Here is a 13968-nt window from a genome sequence, read left to right as displayed (position 1 = left end):
GCGTCCACCTCCTAACTGCATATTGCCGCAGGAACATCAGAATCCAAATCGAGACAGATGGGCGAGGTTTCGTTTTTCTTCGCCCTACGAAGAAACCGAACGATGAGGAGGCGGCCGGAAGACGACCACGCGATAACGACTCCGTCGTCGGCGGCGGCGTGTCGACCTATAATTGCGAGCTTTTAACTGCTGTCGCAGTAAAAGAGGCATTATAGAGATGAAATACCGTTGAAGCTAAAGGAACAGGGCCAGGATTTCCAAAAAAGCTCCTATGCTTAATTGTTCATATAAGAGCAAATTCTAGCTAATCCTGATGCTGGACATATTAGCGAATGCTACTGGCCAATGGCAAAGAACACTTACGAGCGAAACGGTTTGTAAATTCGGCCCCAGGTGCCGATTATCGACGGAAGGGGCCAGCTTATTCACGTGCTCATTTCTAGCATTGACGAACGTATAAATTCTTGGCCTGCGTGCACGAGACGCAACGTACAACGTTTGTCTGCGTGGGTACACGTTCTTTTGTCTCGTCGTTCGAGCGCTGGGACCGTATGCGCGGTCAGTTATACTTCCAAGGGTCCTTTCACTTCTGTATGGTACACCTCGCTGAAGCAACTGAAGCGAGGACTATTCGACGCGCAGCGGAGCAACGAACCAAACAGTGCATAAAGGTGTCACGTCCACTTATACTGGTTTCCCCAATCAACGCGCGCTATGCCAGAAAATTATCGACAGCGAATGTGGCCTCTTTTCTCTCTCAATATTCACAACCAACAAGCGTGGGTTTGCCTGCGCCACGCATTTGCACGTATTTATGGAGGTATACATATAGGTGCGCGAACGGTCGACTTCATCGTTTTACTTCCCACGAATGCAGCTCGCATCCTCAACCCATCCACAAGGCACGCCGCAAGAGGAAAGCCAACTCACGAGCGCGTCGTCTCTCGTGGATGTATTCTGCGGCCGGTTTCAAAGCCGCGATAAAGTGCCTCAAAATGGACAGAGATATAGTAGCCCTTCAGCGGTCGCTGCGTCTTTAGCGTAATCGCCTTTTCCTTCTTTCCGAACGCTAATTGTCCGTGGCAGAGTGAAGTTCACTTTCCTCGCTGCGACATCAGCATCTCTCCCGCTGTCTCGCTCTCTCTCTCTCTCTCTGAAAGCGTCGCCGTCGCCGTCGCCACAGCCAGCGCCGCGGGAGCCTTTGAAAACAAAAGCCGTAGAAGGAGCCACTTCCTTCAGGAAGGGAGCCCGCCGCTATCGGGGCGCGCCATCTTCCTTTCCGGGTCTCCAGGACTCTCGAGGAAGTGCTGTGTGGCAACTGCGGCCATCTGCTCCTGGGAAGAAGAAGACCGCAGTGGCGGCGGCCGTTGCAGTGAATGCGAGCGAAAGCTCGGAACGAAGGACGTCCAACGAGGTCACGAGAACGAAGACAAAGCCAGCGCGGACGCGGATTCATCCGATGCTTGCGGATCGACGTCGTGTATATACGACACACTATCAGGCCGCCGCACAATCGACAGCAAGCCTTCCTTTTCTTTTATTCTTGCGCGTATACCGTAACCTTTAACTGGCCCCACAAAGTAAGCATGAAAGCATTCGCTGTGCAGGTATACGACGGGAAACATAAATATCGGTATATATTTTTTTTCTTTTTTGCTTTTTTCAAGTGTGATAGCTCTTGGTAGAATAATAGCAATGGTAAAACACAGAATATGGGAACGTGTGTAAGTTTCCTGTTCAAGTTATATCTCAGTTGGACTTGTAAAAGACATGCTGCTAACATGCCGTGCCTTACAGACCCATGCAGTAAGGACACACTAGGTATGTTCCTCGCCCACCTAAGAGTAGAAATACATGGGGGTAATTGTACCTATTGTGATTGTTATGTGATTATGTATGACTTGATTATACCTAAGTACGCGTTTTCATTACTTTTTCTTTTTTATTAGGTTTTTCGTATGCGAAACAAGGAAATAAACCATATATGTGGTAACGATTCCTCTGCGCACAATGACAGCATACGTTGGTTGAAGTGTTGCAGCCTCCGTGAACAGCGGAAGCAATGCGTCAAAAATAAGTCGGCGGTGAGATGGAACCGTACCAGAAACTTCTTGAGTGGTAAACGAGTACACATGTGATTGAACCACACGGAGAAAGCTGGATTACTGTAGGGTAGCAGCAATTCTTGTCAATTAATGCGCACACGATTATGTCTTGACCTAGCAATGTTCTTTCAATTTGGGGCAGTATATAAATGACACGAACATGAGTGTGCGTGCGCGCGTGTTTGTGAAAGATAAAACATTCGTGTGTTTTTGAATGTGTACTGTTATGCGCTCAAGTGTGATACTCCACCATAAAACACTAGCAACTAGCGTTATCGTGCGTGCGTGCGTGCGTGCGTGCGTGCGTGCGTGCGTGCGTGCGTGCGTGCGTCGCTATTAAACAATCGTGGCGACCATTGGCGGTGGCCGACGGAAGTCAGCGGCCATTAAACTGTGTCGCAGAATTCCAAACACCCGGAATGCAGGTTTGTTGAGATGCAGGAGAGAAACGCTTGCATGCAGTGCACAAAAAAAGCGAGCACACCGGAAAGCCGCCGTAAAGCGGAAACACATTCACGGCGTACGCAGCCAAACAACGCTGCAAAGCCGACGCAGTGAAAGCCGAACGGAAAGCCCGAAAAGAGCGAAAATGCTGTCGGTATGGCCACATGAGGGTCAACGACGCCGGGCAGGTAGACATTGTCTCAGAGCCTATGTGAGTTGACAGAAATGGTTATATAACCAGTGTTGAGAGAGAAAGAGAGAGAGAAAGAGAGAGAGAAGTTTCGTGGAGAGCTTAGCAACAACCAGTGTTGCAAGCGAGAGAAAGGTTTCGAGGAGAGCTTAGCAACAATTAGTAGGAAATTGAATTTTTAGCAATAGCTTATCAGTAATGAACCATTTCAGAAAGGAGAAGTGGGTATCTCTCTCTCCCTCTTTTTTTTTTTCAGTTGCGCTTCTCTCTATGCAATTTTTTGCTCTCGTCGATTGAGTGGACTGCTTAAAGTGCGTTGTTTCCCTTGATTGTTAGGTAGAAAGGAACGTGAAGTAATGTAGAAGTGTTCAGCTTTATTTAACAAAGGCTCCAGACTGCAATGACTCCTTGATTCACTAATCCAGGTACTGCGAGTGTCAGTTATTCTAAAATGATCAAACGAACAATTAAAGACATCGTAAATGTGTAGTGTGTCGTAACGCTACGATAACGCATTGCCATTACTTACAAAACGAAACAAGCGAACGATTGAAAAGCACACTTAACTGGTAGTTAGTCGCCTGTACGCGCACGCCACTTCCTCATACCTTTTCCGTTTCGTGAATATGTTGTACAAGCCTACACTGTGGTCAATAATGGCGCACATTAATTACGAGTGTATTTTACCATACTTAATAAACACGCGTAACTTAATGCATCTTTCCGTTTTTTCTTCGTGTAACGTTTTTATCAACCGGTAACCTTATATTATCATAAGTTCATCGTCGTCGTCGTCGTCGTCATCGTCGTCGTTGTTGTTGTTTCTTATTCGTGTTTAAGTTCTCTATGCGTATGTGTAAGTGACTTATGGTCGTTAGTTACGCAAACCGCAGCCACCGCACGTTTCCAAACCCGAATGGGGTTAACTCGTCTTGCGAGTTACTTGCGGCCTGTCACGTTTCATCTTTCCACAACACAGACGGGCGTTTCTGCCTGGCCAGCATCGCGGGCATATGATGAGGCACGCTGTCAGCGAAATGCAGACCTACGCCGCGCTAAGCTTATTGCAGTGTCCAAACACTCCGCACATACTAAGGCACCGCGGAACGCCATTATCAACCCTTCCCCAACGGTTCCACCCTCACCTTATTTACTACAACTGAGTGGCTGACTGCAGGCACCACACTCGACGAGCAAGCGATCCTGGCCGCCTACGTCGACTCCGCATTGGTACATGCGAGCAGCGGGCTCCCGGACTAAGGTGCCCAGTTCATCGCACAATTTTCTTTTCTAAACTAAGTTTACAACTGCTATACTACAGTGCCCGCGCTTCGGTGTTGCATAAAGGCAAAGCCGGCACAGTTTGCGAAAATCGCGCGTAAAGACAATTCTAGCGAAATATCTTTCTAGGTTATACGTCTCTTACACGCGAGGACGACGTATCTGTTCGTATATACCACCGCAATCACAGCACCACTCAAAGGACGGTCCCTTCATTCCCCCCTCTGAATCCGCCATTGCCTCTATCTCGTTCCTTTTTCCTCTGTGACTTTGGAAAAGGGTTGGTCACCCCTTTCCTGATAAAGCGAAAAAGAAAGAAAACCTAAAGAAAGAAAGGAAAAACGCAACTTCACTTCTGATGGCCGTCGTCTTCGTCATCATCATCAGCGCTGCAGTAATCTCGCGAGTGCTATACAGCCGTCACAACAGCTTGCGCGCGGGTTCCCAGCCGTAATCCGAGGCGAGGTTTCCTGACGCACGCATCCACCCGTTCCCGTTTTACCGACCGTGCACGGTCGGATGTGAGTCACGGCTCGATGGCCGTACGTGCTTTCTAATAGCAGGCTCGATTCCGGCCAGTCCCTGTTAAGTGTCCCAGCAATCGAGGCTATTTTATATCATTTCGTCGTATCTTTATTTCATTTTTTTTTTCACCTGCTTTTTTGGGCGTTAAAAAAATTTCGCATCGAGTTCGCCGGCTTCCCGGCTCATTGCAGGAGTTCGCGGTCGGGCTTTTGTGTCGCAACCGTTTCCCGTTCTCGCTTTTTTTCCGCTTTCTGTGCCGGGCGCGTCTGCCCTCCCGCCCCGTGCATGGCCGTTGCTTTCCGTCGTGCATATTGTATGCAACGTGAAGCTGGCCGCCATGTTATCGCGATCTGTTATTTCCGTCCCTTGTTTCTCTGCTGTCTTTATGTTGCTCGGCTCTGTTTTGTTGCGGTCAACATGAACAATCCTTCATGTTGAAAAGTGAACATGTGTTGCAGCTGCTGGCTGCTCATGTTAATGGAGTGCGGCACGGCGCGTTGAATTGGGCTAGTTGGTACGTTACTGAGCTTGAAGGAAGCAGCGCTAAATAACAGGACGGCGGCGAAGGGAAACAAACCTGGCGCTGTTGATGCCGTTGTCCTCTCGAATCAATTGCCTGCTCACTCATTTGCGAGGCCCGAAAGACTGCGCGGTGCGGCGTGACCGTGGGTGCTGCAGCCGCGCGGAAGTTCACCTGTCATCGTCCCGACACAAAACAGAAGAATTAATGAAGGGAAAAAAATGAGACATCCACCCAAACGTATCGATTGCTACATAGGAAACCCATACGGGTTACACGAACGTTTCGTTTAAGCCGTATGGGTATCCTTTGTAGCAATTGCTACGTTTGGGTGGATGTTTCATTTTTCATTCATTAATTACTTCTCGAAACCTTGCGGGTTTCTGCAGAACTATTACGTCAAAATAGCAGCATCTATCTACCAATATTTATTCATTCATTCATTCATTCATTTATTTATGCCGACCGACCGACTGACAGTCAATAGAAAGTCAGAAAAGTCGTTCCGCTCTATAAACCAGATAATAAGAATTGCCCAACCAATTACCGCCCCATTTCTTTAACAAGTATTTGTTGCAAACTGCTTGAGCAAATGATATTTACTAATCTTGTCAACTTTTTTAGAATCTAGTTCATTCTTCATGTCGGCAAAGCATGTTTTCCGGACAGCATATTCATGCGAAACCCAGTTAATATACTTTTATATCCATTTATATCGGAACAATAATTTCCTGCCGACTGCATCTTTCTCGACTTTCCAAAAGCATTTGCTAAAGTTTGCCATAGACTATTACACCGCAAACTACACCAATCAAGTGTCGACCGTAACCTCTTAAAGTGGATTGAGTGTTTTTTTTTTCTTTTTTTTTCTTGCTATTAGGTCACAATTCTTTTTTGCGACGTTGACTTCGGCGTTTCACAAGGTTCTGTCTAAGGCAGTCTATAGTTCCTATACATCATATTAATGCCCTCCCATCAATGATATCTCCTCCCATTCATCTCTTTGCCGATGACTGTTGTATATTTCGAGAAATAATTAACGATGACGGCATTAATGCATTGCAATCTGACCTTCTCGAATATATCTAACTAGCGAAAAAGATGGTTAATTGAGCTAAAGATTAAAAAGTGCAAAGTGATGCGCGCATCCAAAACCACTAAAAGCCCACCTCCGTACTACCTCTAAAACATGCCCTTGAAATCGGTTAACTCTTACAAGTACCTGGGAGTCCCCATCACGGCTAATTTTACTTGGTCGTTACACGCCGAACACATTATTAGCAATGCTAACCGCATGCTTCGCTATTTACATCGTAACATTTGTACAGCTCCATCTTCCTTACAATTAAGACTTTATAAAGTATTGATACGCTCTAGAGTATGCTGCAGCTGTATGATACCCCAGTCATGATAAACTAATTGCCTTCATAATTACTAGAAGCGTTGCGCAAAAAGGAGACGTGGACAGGAAAGACGGAAAGTTGTCCAGAATATAGCTCCGTTTGTTTTATATTCTCCAATCATAACAGAACTGCGTGCATCTCTGCTATGAAGGCTTCCCTCGCGCTTCTCTCTGTAGCATCGCGGGGAAAGGTTTGTCGTGTAACGCTGTTCCAGAAGTTGTATTCTCATTGTTTTCTACGCGACTGTACGACGCCTTCTCCCGCTGCAGATATCGCACCGTCGCATGGATCATGATCACCAAGTAGGTATCCCGTCATGCAACACGGAGACCTTCTTTAACTGATTTTTGTCTTGTACACCGCAGGAGTGGAAGCGACTTCCCGCTGACGTTGTTACTATTAATGGTAACTGCAAGTCTCGTGATGTTTTAGCTAACATTGGATGTCACGAGCCTTATTTGTATGACTTAACTGTACTGGCTGCTTTTTGTTGACTCCTTGATTTTGTCACTGTTAATAATGACCAGAAGTTTCGTGATGTTTTAGCGAACATTGTACAATAAGGAGCTTTATTTGCATGGCGCAACTGCACTGACTGGTTTTTGTTCAGTTGCTTCGTGTGAAAGCCCACTCCCCTCTTTAATGCCAATTGGCCCAGACGGCAAATAAACAAATAGGCAAAATAGTAACTGAATTGGTCCAGGCCAAAGCTTGACCGACATTTTACTTTTTCTCGAGACCCGTATCCCGTGAACTTTCGAACTCACATGCACGAGGAATCGCAGAAGGAAACTAGCCGCTATTATTCTTGGAGCGCGGTAAAATCAAGCGTGATGCGGGGATTTCCCTCACCTTCGTATTGCTACTGTCTTTGCTGTTTTTTCCAAAAAGACACATAACAAAATATGGCTACCCGCTGGATCATCGCATTCGTAACATAGCGCAGACAGTCAAGGACTCCGCACGAAGAAAATAACGCCAAACTTCACGCGCTTCACACCGAGAGTGCAGGTACAGCGACACGAACCGCAAGGTTTCTCTTTTTTTTTTTTAACCTACTCGAAGCCCGTTCACGCCACGGTGGTAGTGCGGGCGTCAAGCGTTTCTCGGCGCGCCACAATGGACGGGCCGTTTCCAGAGCGAAGTCGGTTCCGGTCAGCGGTTCGCTTTCAAGGACCTCGCCGCGGAGCCAGTGTCTGAGAAGGCAACGCCGCTCGATGCGTCGACGTTGAGTCGCACGCGCCGCCGTGTGCAGACGACCCCGACGAGACATTGCGATATTCGAACGTTATCGTCTGGTCCAGCGCAAGAAGAAGAGTCGTTCGTGCCCGGAGGAGAGCGACGCGTCGTGCGGAATGGTTAATGTTATCGGGCGACCGGCCTGTCGGAAAACCGGTCAGCGTTTGAAAAGCCTCCTCCCGTGGCGGCACGCCGGGCCAACGTGCAGCGCGGTGTCGCGAACTGGTTTGTCGCGTGCACTGCAAAAACAGCAGTCACGAAGTCACGCTGCACGCAGTCAGTGCATGGATGGGCCGCGGGCAAACTGCAGCGTGGGCTATCTTACGCGCCGCGGCTGCAGCCGAGCGGGAAATGTGGTCGCACTGATCGGAAAGAGCTATAGGTGGTTATTTAGATGACAATGCGCGATTATACCGGAGTTCGGAGAAACTGGTGTAGGGTGAAATATTGCGCAATGCTTCTAACCACTGAAACCACGGGAAAGGTATTCGAATGATGCGGCTACAAACAGGTTGGAATTTCTGTAAAGGTTCCGCAATCCTTGTAGGTTTCTTATAAATGTTTCCAACTATTACATCGTTAATTAATGTATCTGCGGAGCTTAATGTATCGAAGCAACACAGCGACTGCGAAAGACTCCGCAGTGGAAGGTCTCGGAATTTCATTTCACCTCCGCAGAAGTTTTTGTATTCCTCCCACATCGTAATGCGACAACTGAGGCATAAATATCAAGCTTAAAGAAGCTCGTGCTTGCTGTAAGTAGATTTATATGCAAACTCAGTATGCACCGGCAGAAGCCTCAGCTGAAAACGAACAACTATATATATATAGTGGTCCACAGCAGTGCTGTTGTCGCTTTTACGCCGCAAATGCATGAAGTTTTTTTTTCTTCTTCTTCTTTTTGAAACTCACCGTGTGTGACCACTTCGGACTGGAAAATGAACGCTTGAGTGTGCGCGTGCATGCTAATTTCTTTCCTTCTCCTCTTCTTCTCCGTCCCCTTTCTCCCTGCAGGGCTGCTAACGAGGCTCAGTTTTGGTTTAGGTGCATGTCATATTTAGGTGCATGTTAAAGAACCACAGGGGGTCCCAATTTCCTGAATCCCCCATTACGGCGTGCCTCATAATCAGATAGTGGTTTTGGCACATAAAAACCCCATAATTTTTTTCAATGTTCCTTATTTAAAAACGAAAAAGAAAAATATGGGAACAACGTATGACACAGTTGTCGCAGCATACGCTATACCCGCTCGCAGGCGTGCCACCTTCAGAGTACATACTCGATCCTCCGTGGACGCAGTACAGAGCTCTTACACACGAGCGCCTTGTGCAGCACAGAGTCGTCGCACAGCGGTCAGGGGCGCTGCTACCAGGCACCCAGGAAAGTTTCGCAAAGCTGAGCAGCAGCGCTTCGGTTTCCCACGTCCGTCCGCGCGTATACACACAGTGGACTGCCGCGGACGCAATCGACAACCGCGCGGCACGGGGACGGCTGCCGCGCGAGGTCAGAGGTCGCCGCCCATTCTCGTCCCTCCACACACGTGACGCGTATACACGAGCACGCAACCGAGGCTCTCGCCTTCTGGCCCGGGTCAATGATGGGCAGGGTAATGGGGAACGCACAGGCGTCGCCTTTGTGTACGACGGTGGCTCGCGAAGAACTGCGCGCTGCAGCAAAAAAAGCGGGACGCCCGCGCGACACGGTGCTGCGTGCACTGATCGCGCCGACGTCATGACCCGCGCCGGGAGATGGCACGGGTTAGCGCGTGTGAGGACGCGCGCGCGTCTCAGGCCCGCGATAACAGCGCGCGACGCGTCGTTTGTAAGTTTGCTTGACAATGACAACTGTACTACAACGAGCGCGTATCGGTTAAGAGAGGAGTATACCGCCACAATAGGCTGCGTAATGCCTCTGTTAGACATTGTTGCAGACACGCGCGGCAACCTCGATCGCGAACGTAACGGGTTCGCAGCCCGTGAAGCGCACAACAATCGGGAAACTGTGCCAGCTCGGAAACGCTCCGCAGGTGCCGCCCAGAGATAACGAGCGCGGCACATATCGCAGTGAGCAAAAATAAAAGCATTATACTCTCTCTCTCTCTCCCTCTCTCTCTCTCTCTCTCTCTCTCAGCAAGGGTGTAACAAAGGAGGAAGAAGGGGAGTAAAATCTCGCATAAGAGACACCGCCCCTTCACCTGCCTCGGCCCCCCTTTTTACCCCGCCATTGTACAGCGTGTAAACTGACGGGTCCAAGAAAGATGAAGCGTGCAGGCAGTGACCACCTTTATTTTGCTCACAGTCCGTGCCTTCTGTGCACTGTAAGCGTTAATTCTTTTTTTCTGAAAATTCAGAATATCTATAAACGCTATTTTCCAAAATCTGCTGGTCACACTGCATGAGACACTTCCGTCCAGCTGTTGTTGCCTGTAGCGCTTCGGAGCTGAGGCTTGTACGTTTTTAGCCCATGGCCTAGCGCAGGGTACCCAGGCAAGTTCATACGCGACCACGCACCTGTCACCCCAGTAAAAGCAATAGGAGGCAGCTATGAGGCACGCTTTATTTACGGCAGCTGGAGCATTAATTTTTTTTCGCGCTCGTTTACGGCTGTTTTGGCAGATGCGCCAATATGGCGCTGGCGCACCTTTCGGGCTCTTCGAGCAAACGCTTTCGTGATGCGCTGCAGACTGACGGAGAACGCCTTCGTACAAGTTTAGTCTAAGCTCGCGACACATGGCAACATATTGCGCGTTAGCTCCAGCGGTGGCTTGTCGCCAAAATCAACGCTCGGAAGTGTGTTCTCTTAAGTTATAATGCAGACAGATATAATAGACTCGATCAGCAAAGGCAGTGATGTAATCACCTGTTGCGAAGGTGGCCAGACGTGATATCTCGGCCTAATATACGGTACATAAGGCTGGTGCGAAGTGCCAGGCCAACAGCGTACAACCAAAGCCCACCCTGCGAAAAAAGTTTCGATGCTTTTAGTCAGAGTACGCGACGACCAATCTCAGATGGGAAGCGGTGATGCGTAATAACCACGAGGTGGTCAAAGCCAGTGCCGAAATTCAGGGTCACTAAAATGTTTCAATTAAATTCAATTTATTCTTTCTGTTTGCGTGACAGAAAAAAAAATATAAAAAAGACTGTCTAGACCCACAGCCAGAGGGTAGTAAGGGGTCTACTACACGAAAGTTGTGTTAGTGCAAGTAAGAAAAAGACTGTTTTAAAAGTTAGATTGGCATAACAAAGAAACGCTATAACAAATGGATATATTGTATCATATATTTAGCATGTGATTTGATAAGCTCGCTATCCTAACAAGCTAATGTTGCCGACAAACAGGGGTACGCCTTCTTTGTCAGATTGCGAGTATACATATCATTAGAAAAGAAATGCTATGCACAAAATATATCCTAATGACAGACGGAAAATGAAGAGACTCTTTTTTATGAAGCGGAACTTCATTCCAACGTTTGGCTCCGAGAAACTCTGTTAGGCGTTCTCCATATAGGTTCTTCGCAAGGGATAAGTTAAAATTTCTAGATATAACACTTCTGGTGATGCGATCTGAGGAGTGAAATTTTGACACATCAAATGGATGGTTATAATGTACAATAGAGGCTACGACAGAAACTTTTTAATTGTCGTAAGGAGTCAAATGTCAGTATGTTTAAGTTATCATAGAGTGGCTTACTGGGATGGTCGTGCCTAGATTTCGCAATTATTCTGAGCGCTCCTTCTTGCAGTTCTATTACGGGTTCGGGATGTCTTGTACGTCCAATTCCAGCACTCGACGCAGTAGGACAAAGCATTGTGTATGAATGCAAAATACAGGGTGCGCAATACTTCAACATCAAAGTAATTTCGAGCTTATAAAAGAAAAAAAACATCAAAATGCCAGTGTCACACGAACATAGCTTCAGTCAGCGTGCTATTTCCCACATACCTTCACGGCCTACTCCTCCTGCCGCCCTGCCTGTAACGACACCCATTAACGGTGGAACTAGCTGCGATATCCGCCGCTTGCGACGCCCTCCTCAAGGCTCCTTTTGCAGCCTCCTCCCGCAGCCTTCACCCATCACACTGTTTACACATACTCGCAGGCTTCCATAAAGGCCTGCGCCCGGCTAGACTCGCGCAATGGTGCTGTTCACTGGATACACCGGGCGATGCGAATCGCCAACGAGGCTGGCCACAGTGGCCACCTCGCGTGGACACCAGCTCACGCTGGGGTCGCCGGCAACCAAATGGCCGACTCTCTGGTAAGGGAGCTTCTTTGCTGCCCCTCAGAGACCCCCGGCCGCATCTGCCTGACGACCCATACCCCATAGACTCGGACACAGTCTTGGCAGAGGCGAAGTCGGCTCGAAGGGTCGCGCTCCGCAACATCCTACCAGAAATATCCTACGCCTCTGCCAGGGTGGTCTACTCGTGCTGAAGCCACGTACAGGCCAGCGACGCATCGTTACGGAGACAGCAGTGACACCAGCGCGCCGCGCCAAGATGTGCCTCCAGACCTGGCAATCAGCCACTTGCCGTTCCTGTTTGGGGAACCAGCTGCTGGATCAGCAACATACACTCTGGGGCTGCTCGGCCCTCCACAAGCACCGTATAGAAGAGCGATGGCCACCGTCCCGCCTACTCTGAGGCCTCAGGATTTGGACGCGCCTGGCGCCTTCCTACTGGTGCCCCCGAGAGCCGGCGCCTCATATTCCATGTCATTACTTCGATTTTTACAAGACTCAAAGATAGTCAATAATGTCTGAACTGACCTCCTCCTTTGTTTCTCCCCCCGCCCTGACCGATGGATCCACTTCCTGGTGGCGGATACTTTTTATGGTTGTTTTAATTAACGTTTCAACAATAACAACGGCAACATAATTAATCTGGTGGCGCCAATTTAAGTAGCAGACAAACGACACTCCGAGACACCTGAAGACCGGTGTGCAAGCAAGTGAAGATGAATTTATTTCTGTACAAAAGCCACGATTTTTTTTATTATATACAACGTACTGCGGTATAAATCTCGTCTGACTGGGTGGAATATTGTGTGTATTGTTTTATTTTCATTTATAGTCAACTTGTTAGCTGAGCACCATTCTAATATGCGTTTTAATTATGAATATGTTTTGTTTTTAAGTTCAGTGGAGTTATCAGCCATTATTACCATTGCTGTGTCATCTGCGTACATGAGTACTTCAGATGACAGCAAAGTATTGGGAAGGTCATCTACGTAAAGAGAAAAAAGAATAAGGCCGAGAACTGAACCTTAAGGTACAGCTATGCATTGAGGTTGCATAGAAGACGATGTGTCGCTAATCATTATTTTCTGATGACGACCATTAATGTAAGAGGAAAGAAATGTCTCACACTTTCCCACGGAAACCATAATGCTGCAGTTTCAATAAAATAATACTGCCGTATGCTGTATCAAATGCTTTCTGCCGATCGAGAAACACCCCTGCTACCAAAACGTTTTGGTGTAATCCTGAATTGACTTCTTGTGTTAATGTTAACACTGCAGACGCTGTTGAGTGATGCGTACGAAATCCATGCTGCTGGGGGCATATTTTATATTTGTCCAAAAAAAATTGCATCCGAGTTGCAATAATTGTTTTTAAAAATAGTATTAATAACGCTAAGGATGGAAATTGATCTGCAGCTGAATGAGCTTGAGTGATCTCCATCTTTAAGCATTGGCACTACTTTGGCTGTTCTTAAGCAAGGTGGTTATGTTGATTTTTCCAGTGAGTGATTGAAAATGCAGCATGAGATAGGGCGGAGGATGTCAATATTTTCTTTTATCATGCGCGTCGTGATGCCTTCTGGGCCAACTGCCTTATTGAGGGACATGTTGGCCACCGTGGTTATTATATCTTTTAGTTCAATATCAAAGCTACAAAAGAGCTTTGAGTGGAAACGGAAAGGTACATTTGTGGATCGGATTCTTCTAACTGAGATGCTAAACGTGCGCCTACACTAGTTAAATAAGTGCGTGTTTTTTATTGATATGATATAAGGAGATGTTGACGCACAATTTAAGGCACTGGCTACTCCTTAGCTCTTGAATGGTTCTATCTTACAACAAACAAGGTTCAAGATTACATATCAAATAACCTTTTCATATAAACACCAGGACTTGTTACGCAACGTTTTCACAGTAACACTACGACGTAAGAAACACATGTTACACACAATATACAAGTTAAATGTCTCCACAGTTATGTAGAAAAAAGTCTCAAAAATATAAGTGATACAGTCG

The sequence above is a fragment of the Dermacentor albipictus genome, chromosome 3 (assembly GCF_038994185.2).
Source record: "Dermacentor albipictus isolate Rhodes 1998 colony chromosome 3, USDA_Dalb.pri_finalv2, whole genome shotgun sequence".
Lineage (NCBI taxonomy): Eukaryota > Metazoa > Arthropoda > Arachnida > Ixodida > Ixodidae > Dermacentor > Dermacentor albipictus.
Note: the sequence above shows the minus strand (reverse complement) of the source record.